This window comes from Vicia villosa, linkage group LG4, assembly GCF_029867415.1.
Source record: "Vicia villosa cultivar HV-30 ecotype Madison, WI linkage group LG4, Vvil1.0, whole genome shotgun sequence".
Taxonomy (NCBI): Eukaryota; Viridiplantae; Streptophyta; class Magnoliopsida; order Fabales; family Fabaceae; genus Vicia; species Vicia villosa.
Window position 1 is genome coordinate 151,171,696 of NC_081183.1, and position 10,345 is coordinate 151,182,040.

The 10,345-nt window shown below is 36.7% G+C and overlaps 1 long non-coding RNA gene across 1 annotated transcript; it reads left to right on the top strand.

Moving 5' to 3' along the window:
• Positions 1 to 8,805: 8,805 nt before the first annotated feature.
• Positions 8,806 to 10,092, top strand: LOC131599941 (uncharacterized). The gene is made up of 3 exons (XR_009282950.1): positions 8,806 to 9,154; positions 9,252 to 9,392; positions 9,928 to 10,092. It is a non-coding gene; the product is annotated as an uncharacterized LOC131599941 (long non-coding RNA).
• Positions 10,093 to 10,345: the final 253 nt, after the last annotated feature.

The following is a 10,345-nucleotide window of genomic DNA, read 5'->3' on the forward strand; positions in this document are numbered from 1 at the left end:
AACATAAAATTTAGTGTAAATACGCGTTTTAGAATTTATTCACTATAAGAAACATGTTTTGTAGTCAGGAATTTTTGTTTGGGGTTAAGCCCCTCTCAAAAATATGTCATTGCTTGGGGTAAAGATCCTCACAAAAAATATGGTATTGCTTGGGGTAAAACCCTTTACAATGAAGAAAACAAAAACAAAAAATAAAACAAATTTGTGAGGGGTGTCCCATTGCAAAATAACAAGAACAAAAACAAAACAAGTGTACAAGGGGTGATATGTAGAGCTGTCAAAATGGGCTCGGCCCATCGGGCCGACCCATAAGCTCAACAATTTAGCGTGGTCTGGACCGCAAAATATCTTAAAAAAACACGACCCTGTCTTTTTGGGCTAGCCCACTGGGCCTATGTTTTTATGGGCCAAGCGAGCTTCGGGCTGGCCCATTAAAAAAAGATTTTGATAAATTTTGAGGGAAAAAGATTGAGATAAGATATGATTTCATAAATGTGTTTTCAAGAGATAAAGAAAAGTTAAAGAGGAAGAAGATATGTTTTCAAGATGATGTGATCAAGGAAATGATTGTGAGATGGAGAGAAAATTTGTTAAGTATTGATGATAATATTAAGTTACCTTGTACTTTTACATGGATGATTTTATGGTACATATATATGGATAAATATTTTAAACATCACTTATATACGTTTATGATGACTCTTTACTTATGTTGTGTTGCATTTATCCATTACATCACTTTTTTTTTAAAAAACTATAACATTGAAATACGGGCCGGGCTGGCCCATCAGGCCGCACGGGCCTTTGAAAAAATAGGTCGGGCTCAATTTATGTGGCCCGTTAAGCAATCGGGTCGGGCCGAGCCAGCCCATTTAAACACATTGGCCCACCCGGCCGGAGCGGGATGGACCGGGACGACCTATTTGACAGCTCTAGTGACACGTGTAACACTTCAGAAGGGATAACAAATACTAAGTTTGAAATGTTGTCGCTTTTTTGGGAGATTTTTTGTTAGGGGAGCCCCATGCAAATTGTTAGCGTTCAATTTGCGAGAGGTATTCCCCAAGCATAAATGAACATTGGACACACTTCAATTAAATGTATGAAAGCACATTTGGTCAGTTTTGCGACGGATAGCTCCTAACAAAATTTAACAGTTGCGTCAGCAAAGGGGTCCCCAAGGCAAAGACATTTGTGCATGTTTCAAAATGTGAAGCTTTTCAATAGGGTGGTTGGGACACGCCAACTGAGGTACAACTTTTTCAGTTTTGCAAGAAGTACCCCCAACAAAATGTGATTGTTGGGTCTTCGAGGGGTCAACCCCCCTCCTCCTTCCTCTGCAATACCCTTCTAAACCTCACGTATAATTTACAATTGAATTAAGTAAAACAACCACTCAAGTGGTAGCAGAAATTGCTATGAATACGTACTTAACCCCTAGGTACGTGGTTCGATTCCTGCGGGAGGCAAAAATAATATTTCCTGGGCAGCCGATAAGCGGACCTAGGGGGGATTATTGATTAAGCTGGTGACATGCTTGGTAGACCGGAAGCCCCGCGGGGTAAGCGGAAATTCAGGGTGTTACACACTGACAAAGAAAATGTAAACGAGCTTATTTCAATAGAGCCAAGCACGCCAAATTCAAGCTTAGTTGAACTCGGTGAAGAAAGCCTCAAATCAATTGATCCTACCTCATCAAATTTGTCATCCCCGAGCTAAACTCCAAAAACGTACAAATCAATAGACGATATATATGCTACATGCAATTATTGTTCATTTAAACACGAGAACTTTGAAGAAGCAATCAAAGAAGAATCATGGAGGAAAGCGGTGGAGGAGCAGATTCGTGTGATCAAGAAGAATCAGACATGGCACATTGCTGACATACCAACAAACAAAGAAGTCATAGGTGTCAAATGGATCTACAAAGTCAAGCATATTCCAGATGGATCCATTCATAGGAACAAAGTAAGACTCGTTGCTAAAGGCTATTCTCAGCAGCTTGAAATTAACTATCACAGACATTTTACCTAGTCGCTTGGCTAGACACAATTCGAGCTATAATTGCATTCTTCGCCAGCAAAGGAAGGAAGCTATATCAGCTCGATGTCAAGTCAGTATTTCTCAATGGAGAATTGAAAGAAGAAGTGTATGTAGATCAACCTCAAGGATTCATCCTCAAAGGAAAAGAAGAGAAGGTCTACAAGCTCGAGAAAGCGCTATACAGACTTAAACAAGCTACTCGTGCTTAGTACAGTGAGATCGGCAACTACCTCAACTGAACAAGTTTTGAGAAAAGCAAGAGTGAAGCAACCTTGTATGTCAAGCATCAAGGTGTCAATAATTATTGGCTTCATACTTTTCTCATTATTATTTCTCGGATATATAAAGGTTACAGGGCTATATCGGTAATTACACTAAATAATTACATTTAAACTAATTCTTATTCACCCCTTCCCTTCAAATTGATGTTGCTTGTCAATGAGCATCAATTTGCTAACAAGAAACTGATGACGTGGACGCGGAACAACCTTGGTAAGAATATCTACAATCTGCAACTGAGTACTGACATGAGGAAGTGATATTATTCTGTCATCATAAGCGTCACAGATTGAGTGACAATCAACTTCAATATGTTTGGTGCGTTCATGAAAAACAGGATTCGCAACAATTTGGGTGGCACTTGTATTGTCAGCATAAAGTGAAGTTGGCTCTATTTGAGGAAATCCTAGTTCATCCAAAAGACCACGAAGCCAAATTATTTCAGAACAAGCAGCAAACATGGCACGATACTCAGATTTAGTAGAAGATTTAGAGACTCTCGCTTGTTTCTTACTTTTCCATGAGATCAATGAAGAGCCAAGAAACATGCACCAACCAGTGACAGATCGCCGAGTATCAAGGCACCCTGCACAATCGGCATCACTATAAGCACTCAATTTAGGAGGAACTCCAGTAGGAAAGAATAAACCACGATGAGAGCTTCCCTTCAAGTAACGAATTATACAACGAACTGCTGCCAAGTGAAGGTGGTGAGGAGAGTGCATGAATTAACTTACTTGTTGAACAACAAATGATATGTCAGGGCGAGTAATAGTCAAGTAATTAAGGCTACCCACGAGTTGACGATACAATAAGGGATCATGCAACAGATCACCATCATCACGATGATATTTAACATTAACCTCAAGAGGAGTATCCACTGGATTAGCCGATTGCAGACCAGCCATAGAAAATAAATCTGTGGCATACTTGTGTTGATGGAGGAATATGCCCTTGGATGTAGAATGAACCTCAAGACCAAGAAAATAATGCAAATTACCAAGATCTTTCATATGAAACGCTGCTTGTAGCTGTTGTTTAAGGCTTTGAATGGAAGCATGATCAGAAACAGTAATAATCATATCATCAACATACAGAAGAAGTAGGACAATTCCAGTAGATGTTCTATGAATAAATAGAGAAGAATCGTACTGACTCTGAGTAAAGGAAAACCCAAGTAGAGTGGAGCGAAATTTTTCATACCATGCTCTAGGCGCTTGTTTCAAACCGTATAAGGAGCGTTTGAGCTTGCACACACCATTAGATGACGGAAATAAACCTTGAGGAGGAGTCATATAAATATCTTCCGCCAGGTCACCATGAAGAAAAGCATTTTTCACATCTAATTGATGAAGATCCCACCCGTTAGAAGCAGCTATAGAGAGTACCGTACGAACAGATGTCATTTTGGCAACCGGTGCAAATGTCTCATCATAATCAATTTCATATTCCTTCTTGTTTCCTAAGGCAACCAAGCGAGCCTTGAAACGGTTGAGGGACCCATCAAAATTCAATTTCACAGAATACACCCATTTGCAGCCAATGGGTTTAACATCAGGAGGACAAAAGACAATATCCCATGTGAAATTCTCTTGAAAAGCTTGAAGTTCCTCATTCATTTCTTTTATCCAACGTACATCTTTAACAGCCTGTGAATAGCAAGTAGGAATAGATATGCTAGAGAGTGTGGCAGTCAAAGAAGTATGTGAGGAATCATACCTGTCTGGTGAATATCTATCTGGTGCTCGAGATATTCGACCAGAACGTCGTGGTTCAACTGTTAAGGATCAGGTGGCGGTTCAGCGTCGGGAAGGGGTGTGGGAACCTGCTGTTTGTGTTTTCTGACATATACATGACCTGGTTTATAGCGTTCTATAGATTGAGGCATAATAGAAAACTTAGGAAGAGTAACAATATCATTCATGACAAGAGAAACACATGGAAACATAAGCTGATTATCAAAAAATGTCACATTCCTAGAAATGCGAAAACGATGGTTAGTGACATCATAATACACAAATCCCTTATGAGAGTGACTATACCCCATAAACGCATATTGAACAGACTGCGCTCCAAGCTTATTCCTTTCAAATAGAGGTAAGTGAACAAAACAAACACATCCAAAAGTATGTAAATCATTATAATTAGGCTTAATTTTAAAAAGACGAAAAAAAGGAGAATCGAGATCAATAACCGTAGAAGGAAGACGATTGATCAAGAAGACAGCTGTGGAAAGAGCCTCCACCCAAAATCGGGGTGTTACAGATGCTTGAAGAAGTAAAGTGTGTGTCACATCAAGCAAATGACGATTCTTGCGTTCTGCTATCCCATTTTGTTGGGGGTATTTGGACAAGATCGTTGAGACAAAATGCCTTTTTGTTGAAGAAATTCTTGAAACTCACGAGACATGTACTCACCACCAGAATCAGAGCGAAAATTTTTAACACTTTCATGAAATTGAGTTTCAACATATGTCAAAAATTTCTTAAACATAGAAAACACTTCAGATTTAGACCGAAGAAAATATATCCAAGTAAAATGACTATAATCATTAATAAATGTGACAAAATATTTATAGCGAGCATGAGAAACTACATGAGACATACCCCATACATCACTATGAATCATTTCAAAATAAGAGGAAGCCCGATAAGCACCAGACGGAAAAGGAAGTGTTTTACTTTTAGCTAATTTGCAAACAGAACATGAAAGAGAGGCATTAGAAACAACATTTTTATTTCCCAACAAACCATTTTTAAATAAATGAGATAAAACAGCAGAGTTAGGATGACCCAATTTTCTATGCCAATCCTCATAAGAATTCAAGACATTATTACAAACAAGGGATAAATGACTAGAAATAAACTGAGGTGGAAACAATCTTCCCACTTTAGGCCCCTTCGCAACCACCTTCCCCGACACCTGTTCCTGCACAAGGCAACCATCACGAGAAAAATTTACATTACAATTATTATCAACCAATTAACCAACAGATAATAAATTGGAAGCAAGTCCAGGTGATACAAACACATCCCAAAAATCAGAGTTGAGGTCACCAACATTATTGATAGAGAGAGCATTACCATCCGCAATTTGAATTTTCTAATTACCATGGTAAGAATGTAAATTGTGCAAGTATTCAGAAGAGGTTGTCATGTGATTGGATGCACCAGAATCAAGAAACCACGGGCAGGAAACATTCGAAGACTTACCCTGAATTCCCAAGGTTGAAAGAGCGGAAAGTACGATCTGTTGGATTATTTTAGGTTGGAGAGCACCACCATTAGATGGATTGGTGATGGAAAGACCAACTGCAGAGCTTGTACTAGCAGGAAATGCTTGCACCGAACGTTGTGCTGATCGTGGAGGACGGGTGGGACAATTAAAGATAATATGGCCCCGCTGCTTGCAATAATTACAAAACTTCTTACTGCAACTCTAAGCAAAATGTCCAAATTGTTTGCAAGAGAAACATTGGACATGTCGAATATCACGACCTTTACCTCTACTCTGTGGAGCATATGCAAACATAGCAGACTCAGAAATGGCAACATCATGAGACATAAATCCTTTAGTAGCAAGACGTTGTTCCTCTCTGAGAAGTTCACCAACACATGTATCTAAAGAAGGAACAAGATTCCTATTCAGCAAAGCACCTCTGACAACCTCAAATTCTGCACGAAGCTTCATGAGAAATTGATCTCGCCTACTAGTATTGTAGACCTCTTGGACATCCGCAAGAGAACTCTTGGGAACCTCAACATGTATAATCACAGAGTGTTCTGTCCACGAATTCAAAAAATAAGAATAATATTATTGAACAGACAGATTGCCTGGTTTGTAATTGGCAATGTCTAGCTCCAACTGAAAATGTTTGGCCGCATTGTCTAGGTTATAGATACGCTTCAAGTAGTTCCACATTTCTTGGGCAGTGGAAAAAGATCGCAAATTATTAATCATGTGAGGATCAATAGTACCGAGAATCCAAGTGATAATATGAGCATCTTCTATTTCCCATGCATCTAAGTCAGTTGTCTCTAACGGTGCCAAAGAGACATCGTCCAAGTGACTCCATAATCCTTTCCCTTTGACATACATCAGAAACTGAAATTCCCAAACAAGATAATTCTTTCCGGTAAAACGAACACAAATATGATCTATCTCTTCTTCGGAAGCCATAATATCAGAGATGACTTAAGAATAATTTTGTTAACGTAACAATTTTGTTAACGTAAAACAAGAAACACCAACGGAACACCGAAGAAAATACTTGCCGACACCAAATAAAACCCTAATTCAGGATACTCGCCGACGCCAAATCAAAACCCTAATTCAGAATACTTTCCGTCACCGATATGACAACATGATCAAAGCAAACACGATTTGCAAACAAGGGGGAATAACAAAATTGTAACTTATGAGCACTACCAGAAACACGATTGTAAGCACCCGAGATTAGAATCTCAATCTTGGAAGAGATTACCGAGAACCGAGATGATTTCAATTACCAAGAAACGAGATCTACCGAGACGAGTTCAAGAGCAACCCGGTGGGGTGTCGCTGAATAAAGCCAAGATTAACCTAAAACTCACAGGTTTGATCGAAAACCTAATGATACCATGTCAATAATTCTTGGCTTCATACTTTTGTCATTATTATTTCTCGTATATATAAAGGTTACAGAGCTATATCGGTAAGTACACTAAATAATTACATTTAAACTAATTCATATTCACACAAGGTACCAATGTTCTTATAATCACTCTTTATGTTAATGATATTATCACAGGAAGCAATAAGAATATGATCGAAGAGTTTAAAGATGACATGACTCTGAAGTATGAAATGAGCGATATGGGTCTGCTCTGACATTTCTTAGGCATGGAGATCTACCAAGAAGAAGAGAAATATTTATCTGTCAAAATATGTATGCATAAAAGATTTTGAAGAAATTCAACATGCTGGGATGCAATCTTGTCTCTACACCACTCATTATGGGGGAGAAATCGAAGAAATAAGATGGAGGAAAAGCAACGGATGTCCTTCATTACCAGCGCCTCATTGGAAATTTGTTATACCTCACAACAACCCGGCCTGATCTCATGTATGTTGCAAGTCTGCTCTCAATATTTGTGGACACGCCAAGCCATTTCCACCTCGGCGCAGCAAAACGTGTTTTACACTATGTCCAAGGAACAATCGACCTCGATTTGAGCTATCAAAAAAGCACGCACTTAACCTCGTCGGTTATTGTGATAGTGATCTCGGTGGATCCTTGGACGACATGAAAAGCACCTTAGGATACCGTTTCTCTTTTGGTTCTGCAATGTTCTCATGGTTATCCAAGAAACAGTAACGTATTGCACAATATTCTACTGAAGTCGAGTATGTCTCAGCATCACTAGCCACCTCACAAGCAATATGGCTTCAGAGAATTTTAGCCGATCTTAGTCATCATCTAAATGAAGGAACCCTGTTGTACTATGACAACAAGTCTACAATTGGTATGGCTAAGAACCCAATTCACCACGAACTCGACATATAGCACTCAAGCATCATTTTATCTGACAAACAATAGAAGACAAAGAAATTCAACTTTATTTTTTTGGATCTGAAGTGCAGCTGTCTGACATCCTCACAAAAGCACTTTCAAGGGAAATGTTTCAACAACTCCGAGCTAAACTCGGAATCTGACAACATATTAAGGAGGATTGTTAAAATTAACGTGTTGTAACCACCACAGTAAGCATTATGAGAAAATTATAACTATTATCTTTATTTATATTTAAAGTAGAGTTGCATCATTAAGATTTAGAGAATCAAAGACTCCTCATTTTGATTACCAACCTTTAGTTTTTCCTGTCACTTTCCTACAAACATATATAAAGTCTTTTTAATGTTAAGTTGTAAGTGTGTGGATAGTGAATTCAATAAAAATCAATAGTCTCTTATAAATCAACTTAACTATTACCAATTGTTCTTGATAAATCACAAACATGATCTAATTGCAGATACTATCACGCTACAATTTTGTGGTCGCAATTGCGATTGCACAAACCGAGGTTTAAAACTACAATAATCCATATCCTTAATGCCCTATAATGTATAGAATCTTTAGATTCAAAAGAGATGAGTGTCACGTAAAAATATACCAATATATTTTCAAATCTACTTTTAATATAATAAAGTACATGACATATGAAATTCTTTTATTATCCCTCTAATCACCAATTTGAGGGTGATATTCGAGGACATAACGGTAATTGGATCTCCTTTAATATTTTAATTAAAAATATATATTCCTTAATCATTGCATACCCTTTCAATTGTCCATTTATTTTCCATCATTAATACTAACGTGAGAAAAGGTATTGGAATTGTGCAAATCTTCTTGGTTACAGCAAAACCTCCTCCTTCACGCTTTTTCCAAGTAAAAGCCTTTCCAACAATGTATTTTGTAAATCTTTCTTGAAAACACAATTTTATAAAGCCTTTCCAACCTTTTTCTCTTTGTTGTCTCTCTCTTCCATCTCTCTGATTTCTCAAACCCATCTTCCACCTTTCTCTGTTTTTACAATGTATTCTCTCTCTCTTACTACATCATCTCTTTCTATTTCTCTTCTTTCATATTGTTTCAATCTTTCTATTTCTCTTTTTCTCTCTTCTCTTTCTATCCGACGACTGAGTCTTCTACCTCAACCTTCCCCCTTCTTTTTCTTCCCCACCTTCATTCTGTAATAACATCATCACCATCCTCTTCTAACTCTTTTGTGGTTTGTTTTTCAGGTTATAGACGGATCGAGTTTTGCCGCTGAATTTTGAAGCTAAAAAAGTATGGGTTTTGTTTGGTTTTCTTATAAATTTAGGGTTTTGATTCTGTAGATAGGATTTTTGTAGTTGATTTGATGATTTTGTGGTTTATTTTCCAGGTTATAGGTTGGATCTGATTTTACCGGTGAGGGATCTGAAATTGAAACCACGGGAACATCAGATCTGAAATTGAAATCACTGAATCTGATATCAAAACCACCAGATTTGAAATCAACTCTCATCTTCTTCATACTTACAAGGTCTGTCTATTCACTTTTGCCATTGTTTTCCATGTTTTGATATGTTAAAAGGTCATACTTTTTATTTTCGATTTTATCGTGTTCAAAGTCAAACTGTGAGCAATATGTGTGTGTTGCAATGCTGAAATGTTGATGTTGCGGTTTTTCGATTTTTTTTCTTTTGTGTTTTTCAGATCTCGCCTTTTTCATCTTTCAAATTTCACCTTGATCAACTTTTGTGTTTTTACTGTTGCGATTTTTCGCCCTCATTCAAATAAGTTTGTATTTTTATTTTATTTTAGAAAGCCTTTTATAAGTGTGCAATTGTTTTTTTGATAACTGGGTAGCCAATCCAATGAGTTATTTGTTAAATAAATCGATATGTTAAAATTTATTTATAATTGTAACAACAACTATAAATTTTTTATCCTAATTATTTTTCTGTAAGTTAAATGTAGCAAAGATTTGTCAAATAATTATTATTTTTTAAAATATTTTTAAGTTTATATTTTTAATTTATGTTTGAGATTTTTAATTTGTTATATGTATTGAAAAGGATTATGAAATGGAACAATGGAATGGAAGGATGGTATCCAAATTCAAGAGGTATCAAGAAGATTATGATTTTGACATCAAAAGTATTTGTTATATTGTAATCAATTATAGATTAATTCAAAATGGATATTTGTTCTTTATGTTAATGCAACTTTTATTATTATTCTATTTGTTGTACCCTTTGTTTATATTTGTTACGGCAATAATATATTATTATGATCTTTAATATGAAAATAATATTATTGTCTATCTTTAATCTTAATTGCATCTTGAAATATTGTATTTTCAAGTATATTATTGTCTTTCATATTATTGAATTTTTAATTGTATTGATGACAAAAGGAGAATATAAAAGTGAAGTTGTGAGATTGGTGGCAGTGATGAGTGAAACAATGATAACATGAAGAAAGTTGTGAGAG